The sequence below is a fragment of the Lissotriton vulgaris genome, chromosome 9, assembly GCF_964263255.1.
Source record: "Lissotriton vulgaris chromosome 9, aLisVul1.2, whole genome shotgun sequence".
NCBI lineage: Eukaryota > Metazoa > Chordata > Amphibia > Caudata > Salamandridae > Lissotriton > Lissotriton vulgaris.
Window position 1 is genome coordinate 541,910,962 of NC_141697.1, and position 26,902 is coordinate 541,937,863.

The following is a 26,902-nucleotide window of genomic DNA, read 5'->3' on the forward strand; positions in this document are numbered from 1 at the left end:
GGATCTTGCATATTTTTTTCAGAGGCTAAATATTGCCTAGGAAATGCTTTTTAACATAGAGATGCTGGAGTTAAAATGGTTGGTCGGGCCTCAGCTCTTTCATTGTCTGCCCACTGTAACATATTTTTTACCAGCACATGTGAGCGGTGACTCTGCTTTATGAAACATCATATATTAGGACAATGAATATAGCAGAAGGGGCGATCGAAATGCTTGCCTACATATTTGTTTATTTTTTATATAATGGCTGATTAACCTGTTCATTATATTTCCATTTTGTGAAATGTTGCATTAAATATATCCTGCTTGCAGAATATATAAGTATTTGTACTGCGTTGGCCGGGAATCGAACCCAGGTCAACTGCTTGGAAGGCAGCTATGCTCACCACTATACCACCAACGCCCTCTGATCTGTGCGCTCTCGGTTCTAAACATTAGGACCCTGAGTTCAATGACTATCTTGCACCAGCTTCAATGGTGCATTTGGTTTAGATACCAACATGAAGAGCAATAGAAAGTTTTTGTAGAGGGTAAGGAACTGGGATTGAAACCAAGGACAAAGCTGTGCAGAAGAGAAGAATGGAAAGCAGCATTACAAATAATAGATATGAACATATAGAGGCAGCATGGGAAGAAAAGCAGGGAAGAGAAATAGAGAACATTCCATGAAATGCCCAGGAGATAGATAAGAGCAGAACAAAAAGGGAAGAATGAAATTCAAAGCCTCCCCATAAAAGTGTTTGAAGGTCCCACCAGTCATTCATGCTTATTATTGTGTGCCTTTACTTTCAAAGTACAGTGTGGATCCTTTGACGATCCCTCTCTTGTATTTCAGCAGACACAGATAGTTGAGAAGTCTTTTCTCACATAGCTGGCACAAGCTTGCGCTTTTCCTTGCTGGTAGCCTGGAAATGACAGCTTGGTCCTTGGAAGGAAAATCAAGCAAAATTAGCAGAGGATGGTTTCGATCCATCGACCTCTGGATTATGGGCCCAGCACGCTTCCGCTGCGCCACTCTGCTCTGTTGTGAAAGTGTTCTTTTTATGCACATAAGGATCATTAAGCAGAGTAGCGTGGGATTGGTCTGGCTCTCACCTCATTTGCATAAGTATATCCCAAGGCATGCTGGGTGCAGAAAAACTTCATCTTCCCCTCTCACAATCAGTCATAACTGAAAGTCAGAGACTCTTAGGCACTAGCCGTTTCAGGCCTTTATCAAGACAGTAGCTCTTGAACCCTCTCTCTCTCTCTCGGGTATCCTAGCACTAGCATGCTCAGGATTTGGCTTTACCTGGGAGCCAGAGATCTACCCGGTGAGGGCTTGCACGGTGTGAGGCTTTTGAGCGTTTGGGAGCGTTGTGGACGTTGGACAGGAAACTATGCGAAAATGCAGCATCCAACATTCCTGCTTCAGTGAGTGGCTCTTTCCATGGACATCTGACTCTTGGATTCCTCTCAACTTGCCTTCTGATAAAACATTTTGTGAGCAGCAGTTTCCTTCGACAGCAACAAGGTGGCGCTACATTCAGGTCAGAGCACAAGTATGCACAAAATGTTAGGGACTTTTGGCAGATTTATCTGTGGATCTTGCATATTTTTTTCAGAGGCTAGATATTGCCTAGAAATGATTTTTAACATAGAGATGCTGGAGTTACAATGTCTGGTCGGGCCTCAGCCCTTCCATTGTTTGCCCACTGTAACAAATTTATTACCAGCACATGTGAGTTGTGACTCTGCTTTATGAAACTTATCATATATTAGGACAATGTATGTAGCAGAAGGTGCGATTGAGATGTTTGCCCCCGTATTTGTTTATTTTTTTATATATGGCTGATTAATCTGTTCGTGAAATTTCCATTTTGTGACTTGTTGCATTAAAATATATCCTGCTTGCAGAAAATATAAGTATTTTCAGTGCGTTGGCCGGGAATCGAACCCGGGTCAATTGCTTGGGAAGCAGCTATGCTCACCACTATACCACCAACGCCCTCTGATGTGTTAGCTCTTGGTTCTAAATATTACTTTTCAGAAATCAATGACTATCTTGCACCAGCTTCAATGGTGCATTTGGTTTAGATACCAACATGAGAAGCAGTAGAACATTTTTTGCAGAGGGTAAGGAACTGGGGATTGAAACCAAGGACAAAGCTGTGCAGAAGAGAAGAAATGAAAAGCAACAGTACAAATAGTAGAAATGAGCATATATAGGCAGCATGGGAAGCAAAGCAGGGAAGAGAAAGAGAACATTCCATGAAATGCCCAGGAGATAGATAAGAGCAGAACAAAAAGGGAAGAATGAAATTCAAAGCATGCCCAGAAAGTTGTGTGAAGCTCCCACCAGTCATTTATGGTTATAATTGTGTGTCTTTACTTAAAAGTACAGGGTTGTACCTTTCACGATCACTCTTGTATTACACAGACACGAATAGTTGAGAAGTCTTTCCTCACATAGCTGGCACAAGCTTGCACTTTTCCTTTCTGGCAACGTGGAAATGACAGCTTGGTCCTTGGAAGGAAAATCAAGCAAAATTAGCAGAGGATGGTTTCGATCCATCGACCTCTGGGTTATGGGCCCAGCACGCTTCCGCTGCGCCACTCTGCTCCTTTGTGAAAGTGTTCTCTTTATGCAGATGAGGAGGCATTCAGCGGAGTGACGTGGGATTGGTCGGGCTCTCACCTCATTTGCCTAAGTGTATCGCAAGGCATGCTGGGTGCAGAAAATCTTTATCTTCCCCTCTCACAATCAGTCACAACTGAAAGTCCAGACCCTCTTAGGCACTAGCCGTTTCAGGCCTTTAACAAGACAGCAGCTCTCGAACGCTCTCTGTCTCTCTCTCTCTCTGTGATCCTAGTGCTTGCATGCTCAGTATGTGGCTTTACCTGGGAGCCAGAGATCTACCCGGTGAGGGCTTGCCGGGTGTAAGGCTTTTGAGCGTTTGGGAGCGTTCGGTACATGAGAGGACGTTGGACTGGAAGCTATGCAAATTTGAAGCATCCAAACTTCCTGCTGCAGTCGGAGGCTCTTTCCATGGACATCTGCCTTTTGGATTCCTCTAAACTTGCCCTCTGATGAAACATTTTGTGAGCTGCAGTTACCTCCGACGGCTACAAGGTGGTGCTACATTCAGGTGAGGGCACAAGTATGCACAAAATGTTGGGGACTTTTGCCAGATTTATTGCTGGATCTTGCATATTTTTTTCAGAGGGTAAATATTGCCTAGGAAATGCTTTTTAACATAGAGATGCTGGAGTTAAAATGTCTGGTCGGGCCTCAGCTCTTTCATTGTCTGCCCACTGTAACATATTTTTTACCAGCACATGTGAGTGGTGACTCTGCTTTATGAAACTTATCATATATTAGGACAATGAATATAGCAGAAGGGGCGATCGAAATCCTTGCCTACATATTTGTTTATTTTTTATATAATGGCTGATTAACCTGTTCATTATATTTCCATTTTGTGAAATGTTGCATTAAATATATCCTGCTTGCAGAATATATAAGTATTTGTACTGCGATGGCCGGGATTCGAACCCGGGTCAACTGCTTGGAAGGCAGCTATGCTCACCACTATACCACCAACGCCCTCTGATCTGTGCGCTCTCGGTTCTAAACATTAGGAGCCTGAGTTCAATGACTATCTTGCACCAGCTTCAATGGTGCATTTGGTTTAGATACCAACATGAAAAGCAATAGAAAGTTTTTGTAGAGGGTAAGGAACTGGGATTGAAACCAAGGACAAAGCTGTGCAGAAGAGAAGAATGGAAAGCAGCATTACAAATAATAGATATGAACATATAGAGGCAGCATGGGAAGCAAAGCAGGGAAGAGAAATAGAGAACATTCCATGAAATGCCCAGGAGATAGATAAGAGCAGAACAAAAAGGGAAGAATGAAATTCAAAGCCTCCCCATAAAAGTGTTTGAAGGTCCCACCAGTCATTCATGCTTATTATTGTGTGCCTTTACTTTCAATGTACAGTGTGGATCCTTTGACGATCCCTCTCTTGTATTTCAGCAGACACAGATAGTTGAGAAGTCTTTTCTCACATAGCTGGCACAAGCTTGCGCTTTTCCTTGCTGGTAGCCTGGAAATGACAGCTTGGTCCTTGGAAGGAAAATCAAGCAAAATTAGCAGAGGATGGTTTCGATCCATCGACCTCTGGGTTATGGGCCCAGCACGCTTCCGCTGCGCCACTCTGCTCTGTTGTGAAAGTGTTCTTTTTATGCAGATAAGGATCATTAAGCAGAGTAGCGTGGGATTGGTCTGGCTCTCACCTCATTTGCATAAGTATATCCCAAGGCATGCTGGGTGCAGAAAAACTTCATCTTCCCCTCTCACAATCAGTCATAACTGAAAGTCAGAGACTCTTAGGCACTAGCCGTTTCAGGCCTTTATCAAGACAGTAGCTCTTGAACCCTCTCTCTCTCTCTCGGGTATCCTAGCACTAGCATGCTCAGGATTTGGCTTTACCTGGGAGCAGAGATCTACCCGGTGAGGGCGAGGCTTTTGAGCGTTTGGGAGCGTTGTGGACGTTGGACAGGAAACTATGCGAAAATGAAGCATCCAACATTCCTGCTTCAGTGAGTGGCTCTTTCCATGGACATCTGACTCTTGGATTCCTCTCAACTTGCCTTCTGATAAAACATTTTGTGAGCAGCAGTTTCCTTCGACAGCAACAAGGTGGCGCTACATTCAGGTGAGAGCACAAGTATGCACAAAATGTTAGGGACTTTTGCCAGATTTATCTGTGGATCTTGCATATTTTTTTCAGAGGCTAGATATTGCCTAGAAATGCTTTTTAACATAGAGATGCTGGAGTTACAATGTCTGGTCGGGCCTCAGCCCTTCCATTGTTTGCCCACTGTAACAAATTTATTACCAGCACATGTGAGTTGTGACTCTGCTTTATGAAACTTATCATATATTAGGACAATGTATGTAGCAGAAGGTGCGATTGAGATGTTTGCCCACGTATTTGTTTATTTTTTTATATATGGCTGATTAATCTGTTCGTGAAATTTCCATTTTGTGACTTGTTGCATTAAAATATATCCTGCTTGCAGAAAATATAAGTATTTTCAGTGCGTTGGCCGGGAATCGAACCCGGGTCAACTGCTTGGGAAGCAGCTATGCTCACCACTATACCACCAACGCCCTCTGATGTGTTAGCTCTCGGTTCTAAATATTACGTTGCAGAAATCAATGACTATCTTGCACCAGCTTCAATGGTGCATTTGGTTTAGATACCAACATGAGAAGCAGTAGAACGTTTTTTGCAGAGGGTAAGGAACTGGGGATTGAAACCAAGGACAAAGCTGTGCAGAAGAGAAGAAATGAAAAGCAACAGTACAAATAGTAGAAATGAGCATATATAGGCAGCATGGGAAGCAAAGTAGGGAAGAGAAAGAGAACATTCCATGAAATGCCCAGGAGATAGATAAGAGCAGAACAAAAAGGGAAGAATGAAATTCAAAGCATGCCCAGAAAGTTGTGTGAAGCTCCCACCAGTCATTTATGGTTATAATTGTGTGTCTTTACTTTCAAAGTACAGGGTTGTACCTTTCACGATCACTCTTGTATTACACAGACACGAATAGTTGAGAAGTCTTTCCTCACATAGCTGGCACAAGCTTGCACTTTTCCTTTCTGGCAACGTGGAAATGACAGCTTGGTCCTTGGAAGGAAAATCAAGCAAAATTAGCAGAGGATGGTTTCGATCCATCGACCTCTGGGTTATGGGCCCAGCACGCTTCCGCTGCGCCACTCTGCTCCTTTGTGAAAGTGTTCTCTTTATGCAGATGAGGAGGCATTCAGCGGAGTGACGTGGGATTGGTCGGGCTCTCACCTCATTTGCCTAAGTGTATCGCAAGGCATGCTGGGTGCAGAAAATCTTTATCTTCCCCTCTCACAATCAGTCACAACTGAAAGTCCAGACCCTCTTAGGCACTAGCCGTTTCAGGCCTTTAACAAGACAGCAGCTCTCCGACGCTCTCTGTCTCTCTCTCTCTCTGTGATCCTAGTGCTTGCATGCTCAGTATGTGGCTTTACCTGGGAGCCAGGGATCTACCCGGTGAGGGCTTGCTGGGTGTAAGGCTTTTGAGCGTTTGGGAGCGTTCGGTACATGAGAGGATGTTGGACTGGAAGCTATGCACATTTGAAGCATCCAAACTTCCTGCTGCAGTCGGAGGCTCTTTCCATGGACATCTGCCTTTTGGATTCCTCTAAACTTGCCCTCTGATGAAACATTTTGTGAGCTGCAGTTACCTCCGACGGCTACAAGGTGGTGCTACATTCAGGTGAGGGCACAAGTATGCACAAAATGTTGGGGACTTTTGCCAGATTTATTGCTGGATCTTGCATATTTTTTTCAGAGGCTAAATATTGCCTAGGAAATGCTTTTTAACATAGAGATGCTGGAGTTAAAATGTCTGGTCGGGCCTCAGCTCTTTCATTGTCTGCCCACTGTAACATATTTTTTACCAGCACATGTGAGTGGTGACTCTGCTTTATGAAACTTATCATATATTAGGACAATGAATATAGCAGAAGGGGCGATCGAAATCCTTGCCTACATATTTGTTTATTTTTTATATAATGGCTGATTAACCTGTTCATTATATTTCCATTTTGTGAAATGTTGCATTAAATATATCCTGCTTGCAGAATATATAAGTATTTGTACTGCGATGGCCGGGAATCGAACCCGGGTCAACTGCTTGGAAGGCAGCTATGCTCACCACTATACCACCAACGCCCTCTGATCTGTGCGCTCTCGGTTCTAAACATTAGGAGCCTGAGTTCAATGACTATCTTGCACCAGCTTCAATGGTGCATTTGGTTTAGATACCAACATGAAAAGCAATAGAAAGTTTTTGTAGAGGGTAAGGAACTGGGATTGAAACCAAGGACAAAGCTGTGCAGAAGAGAAGAATGGAAAGCAGCATTACAAATAATAGATATGAACATATAGAGGCAGCATGGGAAGCAAAGCAGGGAAGAGAAATAGAGAACATTCCATGAAATGCCCAGGAGATAGATAAGAGCAGAACAAAAAGGGAAGAATGAAATTCAAAGCCTCCCCATAAAAGTGTTTGAAGGTCCCACCAGTCATTCATGCTTATTATTGTGTGCCTTTACTTTCAATGTACAGTGTGGATCCTTTGACGATCCCTCTCTTGTATTTCAGCAGACACAGATAGTTGAGAAGTCTTTTCTCACATAGCTGGCACAAGCTTGCGCTTTTCCTTGCTGGTAGCCTGGAAATGACAGCTTGGTCCTTGGAAGGAAAATCAAGCAAAATTAGCAGAGGATGGTTTCGATCCATCGACCTCTGGGTTATGGGCCCAGCACGCTTCCGCTGCGCCACTCTGCTCTGTTGTGAAAGTGTTCTTTTTATGCAGATAAGGATCATTAAGCAGAGTAGCGTGGGATTGGTCTGGCTCCCACCTCATTTGCCTAAGTGTATCGCAAGGCATGCTGGGTGCAGAAAATCTTTATCTTCCCCTGTCACAATCAGTCACAACTGAAAGTCCAGACCCTCTTAGGCACTAGCCGTTTCAGGCCTTTAACAAGACAGCAGCTCTCCGACGCTCTCTGTCTCTCTCTCTCTCTGTGATCCTAGTGCTTGCATGCTCAGTATGTGGCTTTACCTGGGAGCCAGAGATCTACCCGGTGAGGGCTTGCCGGGTGTAAGTCTTTTGAGCATTTGGGAGCGTTCGGTACATGAGAGGACGTTGGACTGGAAGCTATGCAAATTTGAAGCATCCAAACTTCCTGCTGCAGTCGGAGGCTCTTTCCATGGACATCTGCCTTTTGGATTCCTCTAAACTTGCCCTCTGATGAAACATTTTGTGAGCTGCAGTTACCTCCGACGGCTACAAGGTGGTGCTACATTCAGGTGAGGGCACAAGTATGCACAAAATGTTGGGGACTTTTGCCAGATTTATTGCTGGATCTTGCATATTTTTTTCAGAGGCTAAATATTGCCTAGGAAATGCTTTTTAACATAGAGATGCTGGAGTTAAAATGTCTGGTCAGGCCTCAGCTCTTTCATTGTCTGCCCACTGTAACATATTTTTTACCAGCACATGTGAGTGGTGACTGCTTTATGAAACTTATCATATATTAGGACAATGAATATAGCAGAAGGGGCGATCGAAATGCTTGCCTACATATTTGTTTATTTTTTATATAATGGCTGATTAACCTGTTCATTATATTTCCATTTTGTGAAATGTTGCATTAAATATATCCTGCTTGCAGAATATATAAGTATTTGTACTGCGATGGCCGGGAATCGAACCCGGGTCAACTGCTTGGAAGGCAGCTATGCTCACCACTATACCACCAACGCCCTCTGATCTGTGCGCTCTCGGTTCTAAACATTAGGACCCTGAGTTCAATGACTATCTTGCACCAGCTTCAATGGTGATTTTGGTTTAGATACCAACATGAAAAGCAATAGAAAGTTTTTGTAGAGGGTAAGGAACTGGGATTGAAACCAAGGACAAAGCTGTGCAGAAGAGAAGAATGGGAAGCAGCATTACAAATAATAGATATGAACATATAGAGGCAGCATGGGAAGCAAAGCAGGGAAGAGAAATAGAGAACATTCCATGAAATGCCCAGGAGATAGATAAGAGCAGAACAAAAAGGGAAGAATGAAATTCAAAGCCTCCCCATAAAAGTGTTTGAAGGTCCCACCAGTCATTCATGCTTATTATTGTGTGCCTTTACTTTCAAAGTACAGTGTGGATCCTTTGACGATCCCTCTCTTGTATTTCAGCAGACACAGATAGTTGAGAAGTCTTTTCTCACATAGCTGGCACAAGCTTGCGCTTTTCCTTGCTGGTAGCCTGGAAATGACAGCTTGGTCATTGGAAGGAAAATCAAGCAAAATTAGCAGAGGATGGTTTCGATCCATCGACCTCTGGGTTATGGGCCCAGCACGCTTCCGCTGCGCCACTCTGCTCTGTTGTGAAAGTGTTCTTTTTATGCAGATAAGGATCATTAAGCAGAGTAGCGTGGGATTGGTCTGGCTCCCACCTCATTTGCATAAGTATATCCCAAGGCATGCTGGGTGCAGAAAAACTTCATCTTCCCCTCTCACAATCAGTCATAACTGAAAGTCAGAGACTCTTAGGCACTAGCCATTTCAGGCCTTTATCAAGACAGTAGCTCTTGAACCCTCTCTCTCTCTCTCTCTCTCGGGTATCCTAGCACTAGCATGCTCAGGATTTGGCTTTACCTGGGAGCCAGAGATCTACCCGGTGAGGGCTTGCCCGGTGTGAGGCTTTTGAGCGTTTGGGAGCGTTGTGGACGTTGGACAGGAAACTATGTGAATATGAAGCATCCAACATTCCTGCTTCAGTGAGTGGCTCTTTCGATGGACATCTGACTCTTGGATTCCTCTCAACTTGCCTTCTGATAAAACATTTTGTGAGCAGCAGTTTCCTTCGACAGCTACAAGTTGGCGCTACATTCAGGTGAGAGCACAAGTATGCACAAAATGTTAGGGACTTTTGCCAGATTTATCTGTGGATCTTGCATATTTTTTTCAGAGGCTAGATATTGCCTAGAAATGCTTTTTAACATAGAGATGCTGGAGTTACAATGTCTGGTCGGGCCTCAGCCCTTCCATTGTTTGCCCACTGTAACAAATTTATTACCAGCACATGTGAGTTGTGACTCTGCTTTATGAAACTTATCATATATTAGGACAATGTATGTAGCAGAAGGTGCGATTGAGATGTTTGCCCACGTATTTGTTTATTTTTTTCTATATGGCTGATTAATCTGTTCGTGAAATTTCCATTTTGTGACATGTTGCATTAAAATATATCCTGCTTGCAGAAAATATAAGTATTTTCAGTGCGTTGGCTGGGAATCGAACCCGGGTCAACTGCTTGGGAAGCAGCTATGCTCACCACTATACCACCATAGCTGTCTGATGTGTTAACTCTCGGTTCTAAATATTACGTTGCAGAAATCAATGACTATCTTGCACCAGCTTCAATGGTGCATTTGGTTTAGATACCAACATGAGAAGCAGTAGAACGTTTTTGCAGAGGGTAAGGAACTGGGGATTGAAACCAAGGACAAAGCTGTGCAGATGAGAAGAAATGAAAAGCAACAGTACAAATAGTAGAAATGAGCATATATAGGCAGCATGGGAAGCAAAGCAGGGAAGAGAAAGAGAACATTCCATGAAATGCCCAGGAGATAGATAAGAGCAGAACAAAAAGGGAAGAATGAAATTCAAAGCATGCCCAGAAAGTTGTGTGAAGCTCCCACCAGTCATTTATGGTTATAATTGTGTGTCTTTACTTTCAAAGTACAGGGTTGTACCTTTCACGATCACTCTTGTATTACACAGACACGAATAGTTGAGAAGTCTTTCCTCACATAGCTGGCACAAGCTTGCACTTTTCCTTTCTGGCAACGTGGAAATGACAGCTTGGTCCTTGGAAGGAAAATGAAGCAAAATTAGCAGAGGATGGTTTCGATCCATCAACCTCTGGGTTATGGGCCCAGCACGCTTCCGCTGCGCCACTCTGCTCCTTTGTGAAAGTGTTCTCTTTATGCAGATAAGGATCATTAAGCAGAGTAGCGTGGGATTGGTCTGGCTCCCACCTCAGTTGCATAAGTATATCCCAAGGCATGCTGGGTGCAGAAAAACTTCACCTTCCCCTCTCACAATCAGTCATAACTGAAAGTCAGAGACTCTTAGGCACTAGCCATTTCAGGCCTTTATCAAGACAGTAGCTCTTGAACCCTCTCTCTCTCTCTCTCTCTCGGGTATCCTAGCACTAGCATGCTCAGGATTTGGCTTTACCTGGGAGCCAGAGATCTACCCGGTGAGGGCGAGGCTTTTGAGCGTTTGGGAGCGTTGTGGACGTTGGAAAGGAAACTATGCGAATATGAAGCATCCAACATTCCTGCTTCAGTGAGTGGCTCTTTCCATGGACATCTGACTCTTGGATTCCTCTCAACTTGCCTTCTGATAAAACATTTTCTGAGCAGCAGTTTCCTTCGACAGCTACAAGGTGGCGCTACATTCAGGTGAGAGCACAAGTATGCACAAAATGTTAGGGACTTTTGCCAGATTTATCTGTGGATCTTGCACATTTTTTTCAGAGGCTAGATATTGCCTAGAAATGCTTTTTACCACAGAGATGCTGGAGTTACAATGTCTGGTTGGGCCTCAGCCCTTCCATTGTTTGCCCACTGTAACAAATTTATTTCCAGCACATGTGAGTTGTGACTCTGCTTTATGAAACTTATCATATATTAGGACAATGTATGTAGCAGAAGGTGCGATTGAGATGTTTGCCCACGTATTTGTTTATTTTTTTATATATGGCTGATTAATCTGTTCGTGAAATTTCCATTTTGTGACTTGTTGCATTAAAATATATCCTGCTTGCAGAAAATATAAGCATTTTCAGTGCGTTTGCCGGGAATCGAAACCGGGTCAACTGCTTGGGAAGCAGCTATGCTCACCACTACACCACCAACGCCCTCTGATGTGTTAGCTCTCGGTTCTAAATATTACGTTGCAGAAATCAATGACTATCTTGCACCAGCTTCAATGGTGCATTTGGTTTAGATACCAACATGAGAAGCAGTAGAACGTTTTTTGCAGAGGGTAAGGAACTGGGGATTGAAACCAAGGACAAAGCTGTGCAGAAGAGAAGAAATTAAAAGCAACAGTACAAATAGTAGAAATTAGCATATATAAGCAGCATGGGAAGCAAAGTAGGGAAGAGAAAGAGAACATTCCATGAAATGCCCAGGAGATAGATAAGAGCAGAAAAAAAAGGGAAGAATGACATTCAAAGCATGCCCAGAAAGTTGTGTGAAGCTCCCACCAGTCATTTATGGTTATAATTGTGTGTCTTTACTTTCAAAGTACAGGGTTGTACCTTTCACGATCACTCTTGTATTACACAGACACGAATAGTTGAGAAGTCTTTCCTCACATAGCTGGCACAAGCTTGCACTTTTCCTTTCTGGCAACGTGGAAATGACAGCTTGGTCCTTGGAAGGAAAATCAAGCAAAATTAGCGGAGGATGGTTTCGATCCATCAACCTCTGGGTTATGGGCCCAGCACGCTTCCGCTGCGCCACTCTGCTCCTTTGTGAAAGTGTTCTCTTTATGCAGATGAGGAGGCATTCAGCGGAGTGACGTGGGATTGGTTGGGCTCTCACCTCATTTGCCTAAGTGTATCGCAAGGCATGCTGGGTGCAGAAAATCTTTATCTTCCCCTCTCACAATCAGTCACAACTGAAAGTCCAGACCCTCTTAGGCACTAGCCGTTTCAGGCCTTTAACAAGACAGCAGCTCTCCGACGCTCTCTGTCTCTCTCTCTCTCTGTGATCCTAGTGCTTGCATGCTCAGTAGGTGGCTTTACCTGGGAGCCAGAGATCTACCCAGTGAGGGCTTGCCGGGTGTAAGGCTTTTGAGCGTTTGGGAGCGTTCGGTACATGAGAGGACGTTGGACTGGAAGCTATGCAAATTTGAAGCATCCAAACTTCCTGCTGCAGTCGGAGGCTCTTTCCTTGGACATCTGCCTTTTGGATTCCTCTAAACTTGCCCTCTGATGAAACATTTTGTGAGCTGAAGTTACCTCCGACGGCTACAAGGTGGTGCTACATTCAGGTGAGGGCACAAGTATGCACAAAATGTTGGGGACTTTTGCCAGATTTATTGCTGGATCTTGCATATTTTTTTCAGAGGCTAAATATTGCCTAGGAAATGCTTTTTAACATAGAGATGCTGGAGTTACAATGTCTGGTCGGGCCTCAGCTCTTTCATTGTCTGCCCACTGTAACATATTTTTTACCAGCACATGTGAGTGGTGACTCTGCTTTATGAAACTTATCATATATTAGGACAATGAATATAGCAGAAGGGGCGATCGAAATGCTTGCCTACATATTTGTTTATTTTTTATATAATGGCTGATTAACCTGTTCATTATATTTCCATTTTGTGAAATGTTGCATTAAAATATATCCTGCTTGCAGAATATATAAGTATTTGTACTGCGTTGGCCGGGAACCGAACCCGGGTCAACTGCTTGGAAGGCAGCTATGCTCACCACTATACCACCAACGCCCTCGGATCTGTGCAGTCTCAGTTCTAAACATTAGGACCCTGAGTTCAATGACTATCTTGCACCAGCTTCAATGGTGCATTTGGTTTAGATACACACATGAAAAGCAATAGAAAGTTTTTGTAGAGGGTAAGGAACTGGGATTGAAACCAAGGACAAAGCTGTGCAGAAGAGAAGAATGGAAAGCAGCATTACAAATAATAGATATGAACATATAGAGGCAGCATGGGAAGCAAAGCAGGGAAGAGAAATAGAGAACATTCCATGAAATGCCCAGGAGATAGATAAGAGCAGAACAAAAAGGGAAGAATGAAATTCAAAGCCTCCCCATAAAAGTGTTTGAAGGTCCCACCAGTCATTCATGCTTATTATTGTGTGCCTTTACTTTCAAAGTACAGTGTGGATCCTTTGACGATCCCTCTCTTGTATTTCAGCAGACACAGATAGTTGAGAAGTCTTTTCTCACATAGCTGGCACAAGCTTGCGCTTTTCCTTGCTGGTAGCCTGGAAATGACAGCTTGGTCCTTGGAAGGAAAATCAAGCAAAATTAGCAGAGGATGGTTTCGATCCATCGACCTCTGGGTTATGGGCCCAGCACGCTTCCGCTGCGCCACTCTGCTCTGTTGTGAAAGTGTTCTTTTTATGCAGATAAGGATCATTAAGCAGAGTAGCGTGGGATTGGTCTGGCTCTCACCTCATTTGCATAAGTATATCCCAAGGCATGCTGGGTGCAGAAAAACTTCATCTTCCCCTCTCACAATCAGTCATAACTGAAAGTCAGAGACTCTTAGGCACTAGCCGTTTCAGGCCTTTATCAAGACAGTAGCTCTTGAACCCTCTCTCTCTCTCTCTCTCGGGTATCCTAGCACTAGCATGCTCAGGATTTGGCTTTACCTGGGAGCCAGAGATCTACCCGGTGAGGGCGAGGCTTTTGAGCGTTTGGGAGCGTTCGGGACGTGAGTGGACGTTGGACAGGAAACTATGCGAATATGAAGCATCCAACATTCCTGCTTCAGTGAGTGGCTCTTTCCATGGACATCTGACTCTTGGATTCCTCTCAACTTGCCTTCTGATAAAACATTTTGTGAGCAGCAGTTTCCTTCGACAGCTACAAGGTGGCGCTACATTCAGGTGAGAGCACAAGTATGCACAAAATGTTAGGGACTTTTGCCAGATTTATCTGTGGATCTTGCATATTTTTTTCAGAGGCTAGATATTGCCTAGAAATGCTTTTTAACATAGAGATGCTGGAGTTACAATGTCTGGTCGGGCCTCAGCCCTTCCATTGTTTGCCCACTGTAACAAATTTATTACCAGCACATGTGAGTTGTGACTCTGCTTTATGAAACTTATCATATATTAGGACAATGTATGTAGCAGAAGGTGCGATTGAGATGTTTGCCCACGTATTTGTTTATTTTTTTATATATGGCTGATTATTCTGTTCGTGAAATTTCCATTTTGTGACTTGTTGCATTAAAATATATCCTGCTCTCAGAAAATATAAGTATTTTCAGTGCGTTGGCCGGGAATCGAACCCGGGTCAACTGCTTGGGAAGCAGCTATGCTCACCACTATACCACCAATGCCCTCTGATGTGTTAGCTCTCGGTTCTAAATATTACATTGCAGAAATCAATGACTATCTTGCACCAGCTTAAATGGTGCATTTGGTTTAGATACCAACATGAGAAGCAGTAGAACGTTTTTTGCAGAGGGTAAGGAACTGGGGATTGAAACCAAGGACAAAGCTGTGCAGAAGAGAAGAAATGAAAAGCAACAGTACAAATAGTAGAAATGAGCATATATAGGCAGCATGCGAAGCAAAGTAGGGAAGAGAAAGAGAACATTCCATGAAATGCCCAGGAGATAGATAAGAGCAGAACAAAAACTGAAGAATGAAATTCAAAGCATGCCCAGAAAGTTGTGTGAAGCTCCCACCAGTCATTTATGGTTATAATTGTGTGTCTTTACTTTCAAAGTACAGGGTGGTACCTTTCACGATCACTCTTGTATTACACAGACACGAATAGTTGAGAAGTCTTTCCTCGCATAGCTGGCACAAGCTTGCACTTTTCCTTTCTGGCAACGTGGAAATGACAGCTTGGTCCTTGGAAGGAAAATCAAGCAAAATTAGCAGAGGATGGTTTCGATCCATCGACCTCTGGGTTATGGGCCCAGCACGCTTCCGCTGCGCCACTCTGCTCTGTTGTGAAAGTGTTCTTTTTATGCAGATAAGGATCATTAAGCAGAGTAGCGTGGGATTGGTCTGGCTCTCACCTCATTTGCATAAGTATATCCCAAGGCATGCTGGGTGCAGAAAAACTTCATCTTCCCCTCTCACAATCAGTCATAACTGAAAGTCAGAGACTCTTAGGCACTAGCCGTTTCAGGCCTTTATCAAGACAGTAGCTCTTGAACCCTCTCTCTCTCTCTCTCTCGGGTATCCTAGCACTAGCATGCTCAGGATTTGGCTTTACCTGGGAGCCAGAGATCTACCCGGTGAGGGCGAGGCTTTTGAGCGTTTGGGAGCGTTCGGGACGTGAGTGGACGTTGGACAGGAAACTATGCGAATATGAAGCATCCAACATTCCTGCTTCAGTGAGTGGCTCTTTCCATGGACATCTGACTCTTGGATTCCTCTCAACTTGCCTTCTGATAAAACATTTTGTGAGCAGCAGTTTCCTTCGACAGCTACAAGGTGGCGCTACATTCAGGTGAGAGCACAAGTATGCACAAAATGTTAGGGACTTTTGCCAGATTTATCTGTGGATCTTGCATATTTTTTTCAGAGGCTAGATATTGCCTAGAAATGCTTTTTAACATAGAGATGCTGGAGTTACAATGTCTGGTCGGGCCTCAGCCCTTCCATTGTTTGCCCACTCTAACAAATTTATTACCAGCACATGTGAGTTGTGACTCTGCTTTATGAAACTTATCATATATTAGGACAATGTATGTAGCAGAAGGTGCGATTGAGATGTTTGCCCACGTATTTGTTTATTTTTTTATATATGGCTGATTAATCTGTTCGTGAAATTTCCATTTTGTGACTTGTTGCATTAAAATATATCCTGCTTGCAGAAAATATAAGTATTTTCAGTGCGTTGGCTGGGAATTGAACCCGGGCCAACTGCTTGGGAAGCAGCTATGCTCACCACTATACCACCAACGCCCTCTGATGTGTTAGCTCTCGGTTCTAAATATTACTTTGCAGAAATCAATGACTATCTTGCACCAGCTTCAATGGTGCATTTGGTTTAGATACCAACATGAGAAGCAGTAGAACGTTTTTTGCAGAGGGTAAGGAACTGGGGATTGAAACCAAGGACAAAGCTGTGCAGAAGAGAAGAAATGAAAAGCAACAGTACAAATAGTAGAAATGAGCATATATAAGCAGCATGGGAAGCAATGTAGGGAAGAGAAAGAGAACATTCCATGAAATGCCCAGGAGATAGATAAGAGCAGAAAAAAAAGGGAAGAATGAAATTCAAAGCATGCCCAGAAAATTGTGTGAAGCTCCCACCAGTCATTTATGGTTATAATTGTGTGTCTTTACTTTCAAAGTACAGGGTTGTACCTTTCACGATCACTCTTGTATTACACAGACACGAATAGTTGAGAAGTCTTTCCTCACATAGCTGGCACAAGCTTGCACTTTTCCTTTCTGGCAACGTGGAAATGACAGCTTGGTCCTTGGAAGGAAAATCAAGCAAAATTAGCAGAGGATGGTTTCGATCAATCGACCTCTGGGTTATGGGCCCAGCACGCTTCCGCTGCGCCACTCTGCTCCTTTGTGAAGGTGTTCTCTTTATGCAGATGAGGAGGCATTCAGCGGAGTGACGTGGGATTGGTCGGGCTCTCACCTCATTTGCCTAAGTGTATCGCAAGGCATGCTGGGTGCAGAAAATCTTTATCTTCCCCTCTCACAATCAGTCACAACTGAAAGTCCAGACCCTCTTAGGCACTAGCCGTTTCAGGCCTTTAACAAGACAGCAGCTCTCCGACGCTCTCTGTCTCTCTCTCTCTCTGTGATCCTAGTGCTTGCATGCTCAGTATGCGGCTTTACCTGGGAGCCAGAGATCTACCCGGTGAGGGCTTGCCGGGTGTAAGGCTTTTGAGCATTTGGGAGCGTTCGGTACATGAGAGGACGTTGGACTGGAAGCTATGCAAATTTGAAGCATCCAAACTTCCTGCTGCAGTCGGAGGCTCTTTCCATGGACATCTGCCTTTTGGATTCCTCTAAACTTGCCCTCTGATGAAACATTTTGTGAGCTGCAGTTACCTCCGACGGCTACAAGGTGGTGCTACATTCAGGTGAGGGCACAAGTATGCACAAAATGTTGGGGACTTTTGCCAGATTTATTGCTGGATCTTGCATATTTTTTTCAGAGGCTAAATATTGCCTAGGAAATGCTTTTTAACATAGAGATGCTGGAGTTAAAATGTCTGGTCGGGCCTCAGCTCTTTCATTGTCTGCCCACTGTAACATATTTTTTACCAGCACATGTGAGTGGTGACTCTGCTTTATGAAACTTATCATATATTAGGACAATGAATATAGCAGAAGGGGCGATCGAAATGCTTGCCTACATATTTGTTTATTTTTTATATAATGGCTGATTAACCTGTTCATTATATTTCCATTTCGTGAAATGTTGCATTAAAATATATCCTGCTTGCAGAATAAAAAAGTATTTGTACTGCGTTGGCCGGGAATCGAACCCGGGTCAACTGCTTGGAAGGCAGCTATGCTCACCACTATACCACCAACGTCCTCTGATCTGTGCGCTCTCGGTTCTAAACATTAGGACCCTGAGTTCAATGACTATCTTGCACCAGCTTCAATGGTGCATTTGGTTTAGATACCAACATGAAAAGCAATAGAAAGTTTTTGTAGAGGGTAAGGAACTGGGATTGAAACCAAGGACAAAGCTGTGCAGAAGAGAAGAATGGAAAGCAGCATTACAAATAATAGATATGAACATATAGAGGCAGCATGGGAAGCAAAGCAGGGAAGAGAAATAGAGAACATTCCATGAAATGCCCAGGAGATAGATAAGAGCAGAACAAAAAGGGAAGAATGAAATTCAAAGCCTCCCCATAAAAGTGTTTGAAGGTCCCACCAGTCATTCATGCTTATTATTGTGTGCCTTTACTTTCAAAGTACAGTGTGGATCCTTTGACGATCCCTCTCTTGTATTTCAGCAGACACAGATAGTCGAGAAGTCTTTTCTCACATAGCTGGCACAAGCTTGCGCTTTTCCTTGCTGGTAGCCTGGAAATGACAGCTTGGTCCTTGGAAGGAAAATCAAGCAAAATTAGCAGAGGATGGTTTCAATCCATCGACCTCTGGGTTATGGGCCCAGCATGCTTCCGCTGCGCCACTCTGCTCTGTTGTGAAAGTGTTCTTTTTATGCAGATAAGGATCATTAAGCAGAGTAGCGTGGGATTGGTCTGGCTCTCACCTCATTTGCATAAGTATATCCCAAGGCATGCTGGGTGCAGAAAAACTTCATCTTCCCCTCTCACAATCAGTCATAACTGAAAGTCAGAGACTCTTAGGCACTAGCCGTTTCAGGCCTTTATCAAGACAGTAGCTCTTGAACCCTCTCTCTCTCTCTCTCTCGGGTATCCTAGCACTAGCATGCTCAGGATTTGGCTTTACCTGGGAGCCAGAGATCTACCCGGTGAGGGCGAGGCTTTTGAGCGTTTGGGAGCGTTCGGGGCGTGAGTGGACGTTGGACAGGAAACTATGCGAATATGAAGCATCCAACATTCCTGCTTCAGTGAGTGGCTCTTTCCATGGACATCTGACTCTTGGATTCCTCTCAACTTGCCTTCTGATAAAACATTTTGTGAGCAGCAGTTTCCTTCGACAGCTACAAGGTGGCGCTACATTCAGGTGAGAGCACAAGTATGCACAAAATGTTAGGGACTTTTGCCAGATTTATCTGTGGATCTTGCATATTTTTTTCAGAGGCTAGATATTGCCTAGAAATGCTTTTTAACATAGAGATGCTGGAGTTACAATGTCTGGTCGGGCCTCAGCCCTTCCATTGTTTGCCCACTCTAACAAATTTATTACCAGCACATGTGAGTTGTGACTCTGCTTTATGAAACTTATCATATATTAGGACAATGTATGTAAGAGAAGGTGCGATTGAGATGTTTGCCCACGTATTTGTTTATTTTTTTATATATGGCTGATTAATCTGTTCGTGAAATTTCCATTTTGTGACTTGTTGCATTAAAATATATCCTGCTTGCAGAAAATATAAGTATTTTCAGTGCGTTGGCCGGGAATTGAACCCGGGTCAATTGCTTGGGAAGCAGCTATGCTCACCACTATACCACCAACGCCCTCTGATGTGTTAGCTCTCGGTTCTAAATATTACTTTGCAGAAATCAATGACTATCTTGCACCAGCTTCAATGGTGCATTTGGTTTAGATACCAACATGAGAAGCAGTAGAACGTTTTTTGCAGAGGGTAAGGAACTGGGGATTGAAACCACGGACAAAGCTGTGCATAAGAGAAGAAATGAAAAGCAACAGTACAAATAGTAGAAATGAGCATATATAGGCAGCATGGGAAGCAAAGCAGGGAAGAGAAAGAGAACATTCCATGAAATGCCCAGGAGATAGATAAGAGTAGAACAAAAAGGGAAGAATGAAATTCAAAGCATGCCCAGAAAGTTGTGTGAAGCTCCCACCAGTCATTTATGGTTATAATTGTGTGTCTTTACTTTCAAAGTACAGGGTTGTACCTTTCACGATCACTCTTGTATTACACAGACACGAATAGTTGAGAAGTCTTTCCTCACATAGCTGGCACAAGCTTGCACTTTTCCTTTCTGGCAACGTGGAAATGACAGCTTGGTCCTTGGAAGGAAAATCAAGCAAAATTAGCAGAGGATGGTTTCGATCCATCGACCTCTGGGTTATGGGCCCAGCACGCTTCCGCTGCGCCACTCTGCTCCTTTGTGAAAGTGTTCTCTTTATGCAGATGAGGAGGCATTCAGCGGAGTGACGTGGGATTGGTCGGGCTCTCACCTCATTTGCCTAAGTGTATCGCAAGGCATGCTGGGTGCAGAAAATCTTTATCTTCCCCTCTCACAATCAGTCACAACTGAAAGTCCAGACCCTCTTAGGCACTAGCCGTTTCAGGCCTTTAACAAGACAGCAGCTCTCCGACGCTCTCTGTCTCTCTCTCTCTCTGTGATCCTAGTGCTTGCATGCTCAGTATGTGGCTTTACCTGGGAGCCAGAGATCTACCCGGTGAGGGCTTGCCGGGTGTAAGGCTTTTGAGCGTTTGGGAGCGTTCGGTACATGAGTGGACGTTGGACTGGAAGCTATGCAAATTTGAAGCATCCAAACTTCCTGCTGCAGTCGGAGGCTCTTTCCATGGACATCTGCCTTTTGGATTCCTCTAAACTTGCCCTCTGATGAAACATTTTGTGAGCTGCAGTTACCTCCGACGGCTACAAGGTGGTGCTACATTCAGGTGAGGGCACAAGTATGCACAAAATGTTGGGGACTTTTGCCAGATTTATTGCTGGATCTTGCATATTTTTTTCAGAGGCTAAATATTGCCTAGGAAATGCTTTTTAACATAGAGATGCTGGAGTTAAAATGTCTGGTCAGGCCTCAGCTCTTTCATTGTCTGCCCACTGTAACATATTTTTTACCAGCACATGTGAGTGGTGACTCTGCTTTATGAAACTTATCATATATTAGGACAATGAATATAGCAGAAGGGGCGATCGAAATGCTTGCCTACATATTTGTTTATTTTTTATATAATGGCTGATTAACCTGTTCATTATATTTCCATTTTGTGAAATGTTGCATTAAATATATCCTGCTTGCAGAATATATAAGTATTTGTACTGCGATGGCCGGGAATCGAACCCGGGTCAACTGCTTGGAAGGCAGCTATGCTCACCACTATACCACCAACGCCCTCTGATCTGTGTGCTCTCGGTTCTAAACATTAGGACCCTGAGTTCAATGACTATCTTGCACCAGCTACAATGGTGCATTTGGTTTAGATACCAACATGAAAAGCAATAGAAAGTTTTTGTAGAGGGTAAGGAACTGGGATTGAAACCAAGGACAAAGCTGTGCAGAAGAGAAGAATGGAAAGCAGCATTACAAATAATAGATATGAACATATAGAGGCAGCATGGGAAGCAAAGCAGGGAAGAGAAATAGAGAACATTCCATGAAATGCCCAGGAGATAGATAAGAGCAGAACAAAAAGGGAAGAATGAAATTCAAAGCCTCCCCATAAAAGTGTTTGAAGGTCCCACCAGTCATTCATGCTTATTATTGTGTGCCTTTACTTTTAAAGTACAGTGTGGATCCTTTGACGATCCCTCTCTTGTATTTCAGCAGACACAGATAGTTGAGAAGTCTTTTCTCACATAGCTGGCACAAGCTTGCGCTTTTCCTTGCTGGTAGCCTGGAAATGACAGCTTGGTCCTTGGAAGGAAAATCAAGCAAAATTAGCAGAGGATGGTTTCGATCCATCGACCTCTGGGTTATGGGCCCAGCACGCTTCCGCTGCGCCACTCTGCTCTGTTGTGAAAGTGTTCTTTTTATGCAGATAAGGATCATTAAGCAGAGTAGCGTGGGATTGGTCTGGCTCCCACCTCATTTGCATAAGTATATCCCAAGGCATGCTGGGTGCAGAAAAACTTCTTCTTCCCCTCTCACAATCAGTCATAACTGAAAGTCAGAGACTCTTAGGCACTAGCCATTTCAGGCCTTTATCAAGACAGTAGCTCTTGAACCCTCTCTCTCTCTCTCTCGGGTATCCTAGCACTAGCATGCTCAGGATTTGGCTTTACCTGGGAGCCAGAGATCTACCCGGTGAGGGCTTGCCCGGTGTGATGCTTTTGAGCGTTTGGGAGCGTTGTGGACGTTGGACAGGAAACTATGCGAATCTGAAGCATCCAACATTCCTGCTTCAGTGAGTGGCTCTTTCCATGGACATCTGACTCTTGGATTCCTCTCAACTTGCCTTCTGATAAAACATTTTGTGAGCAACAGTTTCCCTTCGACAGCTACAAAGTGGCGCTACATTTAGGTGAGAGCACAAGTATGCACAAAATGTTAGGGACTTTTGCCAGATTTATCTGTGGATCTTGCATATTTTTTTCAGAGGCTAGATATTGCCTAGAAATGCTTTTTAACATAGAGATGCTGGAGTTACAATGTCTGGTCGGGCCTCAGCCCTTCCATTGTTTGCCCACTGTAACAAATTTATTACCAGCACATGTGAGTTGTGACTCTGCTTTATGAAACTTATCATATATTAGGACAATGTATGTAGCAGAAGGTGCGATTGAGATGTTTGCCCACGTATTTGTTTATTTTTTTATATATGGCTGATTAATCTGTTCGTGAAATTTCCATTTTGTGACTTGTTGCATTAAAATATATCCTGCTTGCAGAAAATATAAGTATTTTCAGTGCGTTGGCTGGGAATTGAACCCGGGTCAACTGCTTGGGAAGCAGCTATGCTCACCACTATACCACCAACGCCCTCTGATGTGTTAGCTCTCGGTTCTAAATATTACTTTGCAGAAATCAATGACTATCTTGCACCAGCTTCAATGGTGCATTTGGTTTAGATACCAACATGAGAAGCAGTAGAACGTTTTTTGCAGAGGGTAAGGAACTGGGGATTGAAACCAAGGACAAAGCTGTGCAGAAGAGAAGAAATGAAAAGCAACAGTACAAATAGTAGAAATGAGCATATATAAGCAGCATGGGAAGCAATGTAGGGAAGAGAAAGAGAATATTCCATGAAATGCCCAGGAGATAGATAAGAGCAGAAAAAAAAGGGAAGAATGAAATTCAAAGCATGCCCAGAAAATTGTGTGAAGCTCCCACCAGTCATTTATGGTTATAATTGTGTGTCTTTACTTTCAAAGTACAGGGTTGTACCTTTCACGATCACTCTTGTATTACACAGACACGAATAGTTGAGAAGTCTTTCCTCACATAGCTGGCACAAGCTTGCACTTTTCCTTTCTGGCAACGTGGAAATGACAGCTTGGTCCTTGGAAGGAAAATCAAGCAAAATTAGCAGAGGATGGTTTCGATCCATCGACCTCTGGGTTACGGGCCCAGCACGCTTCCGCTGCGCCACTCTGCTCCTTTGTGAAGGTGTTCTCTTTATGCAGATGAGGAGGCATTCAGCGGAGTGACGTGGGATTGGTCGGGCTCTCACCTCATTTGCCTAAGTGTATCGCAAGGCATGCTGGGTGCAGAAAATCTTTATCTTCCCCTCTCACAATCAGTCACAACTGAAAGTCCAGACCCTCTTAAGCACTAGCCGTTTCAGGCCTTTAACAAGACAGCAGCTCTCCGACGCTCTCTGTCTCTCTCTCTCTCTGTGATCCTAGTGCTTGCATGCTCAGTATGTGGCTTTACCTGGGAGCCAGAGATCTACCCGGTGAGGGCTTGCCGGGTGTAAGGCTTTTGAGCGTTTGGGAGCGTTCGGTACATGAGAGGACGTTGGACTGGAAGCTATGCAAATTTGAAGCATCCAAACTTCCTGCTGCAGTCGGAGGCTCTTTCCATGGACATCTGCCTTTTGGATTCCTCTAAACTTGCCCTCTGATGAAACATTTTGTGAGCTGCAGTTACCTCCGACGGCTACAAGGTGGTGCTACATTCAGGTGAGGGCACAAGTATGCACAAAATGTTGGGGACTTTTGCCAGATTTATTGCTGGATCTTCCATATTTTTTTCAGAGGCTAAATATTGCCTAGGAAATGCTTTTTAACATAGAGATGCTGGAGTTAAAATGTCTGGTCGGGCCTCAGCTCTTTCATTGTCTGCCCACTGTAACATATTTTTTACCAGCACATGTGAGTGGTGACTCTGCTTTATGAAACTTATCATATATTAGGACAATGAATATAGCAGAAGGGGCGATCAAAATGCTTGCCTACATATTTGTTTATTTTTTATATAATGGCTGATTAACCTGTTCATTATATTTCCATTTTGTGAAATGTTGCATTAAAATATATCCTGCTTGCAGAATATATAAGTATTTGTACTGCGTTGGCCGGGAATCGAACCCGGGTCAATTGCTTGGAAAGCAGCTATGCTCACCACTATACCACCAACGTCCTCTGATCTGTGTGCTCTCGGTTCTAAACATTAGGACCTTGAGTTCAATGACTATCTTGCACCAGCTTCAATGGTGCATTTGGTTTAGATACCAACATGAAAAGCAATAGAAAGTTTTTGTAGAGGGTAAGGAACTGGGATTGAAACCAAGGACAAAGCTGTGCAGAAGAGAAGAATGGAAAGCAGCATTACAAATAATAGATATGAACATATAGAGGCAGCATGGGAAGCAAAGCAGGGAAGAGAAATAGAGAACATTCCATGAAATGCCCAGGAGATAGATAAGAGCAGAACAAAAAGGGAAGAATGAAATTCAAAGCCTCCCCATAAAAGTGTTTGAAGGTCCCACCAGTCATTCATGCTTATTATTGTGTGCCTTTACTTTCAAAGTACAGTGTGGATCCTTTGACGATCCCTCTCTTGTATTTCAGCAGACACAGATAGTTGAGAATTCTTTTCTCACATAGCTGGCGCAAGCTTGCCCTTTTCCTTGCTGGTAGCCTGGAAATGACAGCTTGGTACTTGGAAGGAAAATCAAGCAAAATTAGCAGAGGATGGTTTCGATCCATCGACCTCTGGGTTATGGGCCCAGCACGCTTCCGCTGCGCCACTCAGCTCTGTTGTGAAAGTGTTCTTTTTATGCAGATAAGGATCATTAAGCAGAGTAGCGTGGGATTGGTCTGGCTCTCACCTCATTTGCATAAGTATATCCCAAGGCATGCTGGGTGCAGAAAAACTTCATCTTCCCCTCTCACAATCAGTCATAACTGAAAGTCAGAGACTCTTAGGCACTAGCCGTTTCAGGCCTTTATCAAGACAGTAGCTCTTGAACCCTCTCTCTCTCTCTCTGTGATCCTAGCACTAGCATGCTCAGGATTTGGCTTTACCTGGGAGCCAGAGATCTACCCGGTGAGGGTGAGGCTTTTGAGCGTTTGGGAGCGTGAGTGGACGTTGGACAGGAAACTATGCGAATATGAAGCTTCCAACATTCCTGCTTCAGTGAGTGGCTCTTTCCATGGACATCTGACTCTTGGATTCCTCTCAACTTGCCTTCTGATAAAACATTTTGTGAGCAGTAGTTTCCTTCAACAGCTACAACGTGGCGCTACATTCAGGTGAGGGCACAAGTATGCACAAAATGTTGGCGACTTTTGCCAGATTTATTGCTGGATCTTGCATATTTTTTTCAGAGGCTAAATATTGCCTAGGAAATGCTTTTTAACATAGAGATGCTGGAGTTAAAATGTCTGGTCGGGCCTCAGCTCTTTCATTGTCTGCCCACTGTAACATATTTTTTACCAGCACATGTGAGTGGTGACTCTGCTTTATGAAACTTATCATATATTAGGACAATGAATATAGCAGAAGGGGCGATCGAAATGCTTGCCTACATATTTGTTTATTTTTTATATAATGGCTGATTAACCTGTTCATTATATTTCCATTTTGTGAAATGTTGCATTAAAATATATCCTGCTTGCAGAATATATAAGTATTTGTACTGCGTTGGCCAGTAATCGAACCCGGGTCAACTGCTTGGAAGGCAGCTATGCTCACCACTATACCACCAACGCCCTCTGTTCTGTGTGCTCTCGGTTCTAAACATTAGGACCCTGAGTTCAAGGACTATCTTGCACCAGCTTCAATGGTGCATTTGGTTTAGATACCAACATGAAAAGCAATAGAAAGTTTTTGTAGAGGGTAAGGAACTGGGATTGAAACCAAGGACAAAGCTGTGCAGAAGAGAAGAATGGAAAGCAGCATTACAAATAATAGATATGAACATATAGAGGCAGCATGGGAAGCAAAGCAGGGAAGAGAAATAGAGAACATTCCATGAAATGCCCAGGAGATAGATAAGAGCAGAACAAAAAGGAAAGAATGAAATTCAAAGCCTCCCCATAAAAGTGTTTGAAGGTCCCACCAGTCATTCATGCTTATTATTGTGTGCCTTTACTTTCAAAGTACAGTGTGGATCCTTTGACGATCCCTCTCTTGTATTTCAGCAGATACAGATAGCTGAGAAGTCTTTTCTCACATAGCTGGCACATGCTTGCGCTTTTCCTTGCTGGTAGCCTGGAAATGACAGCTTGGTCCTTGGAAGGAAAATCAAGCAAAATTAGCAGTGGATGGTTTCAATCCATCAACCTCTGGGTTATGGGCCCAGCACGCTTCGGCTGCGCCACTCTGCTCTGTTGTGAAAGTGTTCTTTTTATGCAGATAAGGATCATTAAGCAGAGTAGCGTGGGATTGGTCTGGCTCTCACCTCATTTGCATAAGTATATCCCAAGGCATGCTGGGTGCAGAAAAACTTCATCTTCCCCTCTCACAATCAGTCATAACTGAAAGTCAGAGACTCTTAGGCACTAGCCGTTTCAGGCCTTTATCAAGACAGTAGCTCTTGAACCCTCTCTCTCTCTCTCTCGGGTATCCTAGCACTAGCATGCTCAGGATTTGGCTTTACCTGGGAGCCAGAGATCTACCCGGTGTGAGGCTTTTGAGCGTTTGGAAGCGTTGTGGACGTTGGACAGGAAACTATGCGAATATGAAGCATCCAACATTCCTGCTTCAGTGAGTGGCTCTTTCCATGGACATCTGACTCTTGGATTCCTCTAAACTTGCCCTCTGA

The 26,902-nt window shown here is 43.7% G+C and overlaps 2 non-coding genes across 2 annotated transcripts; both read right to left on the reverse strand.

Moving 5' to 3' along the window:
- Positions 1-331: 331 nt before the first annotated feature.
- Positions 332-403, reverse strand: TRNAG-UCC (transfer RNA glycine (anticodon UCC)). Its single transcript has one exon. It is a non-coding gene; the product is annotated as a tRNA-Gly (tRNA).
- A 4,683-nt stretch (positions 404-5,086) lies between these two features.
- Positions 5,087-5,158, reverse strand: TRNAG-CCC (transfer RNA glycine (anticodon CCC)). Its single transcript has one exon. It is a non-coding gene; the product is annotated as a tRNA-Gly (tRNA).
- Positions 5,159-26,902: the final 21,744 nt, after the last annotated feature.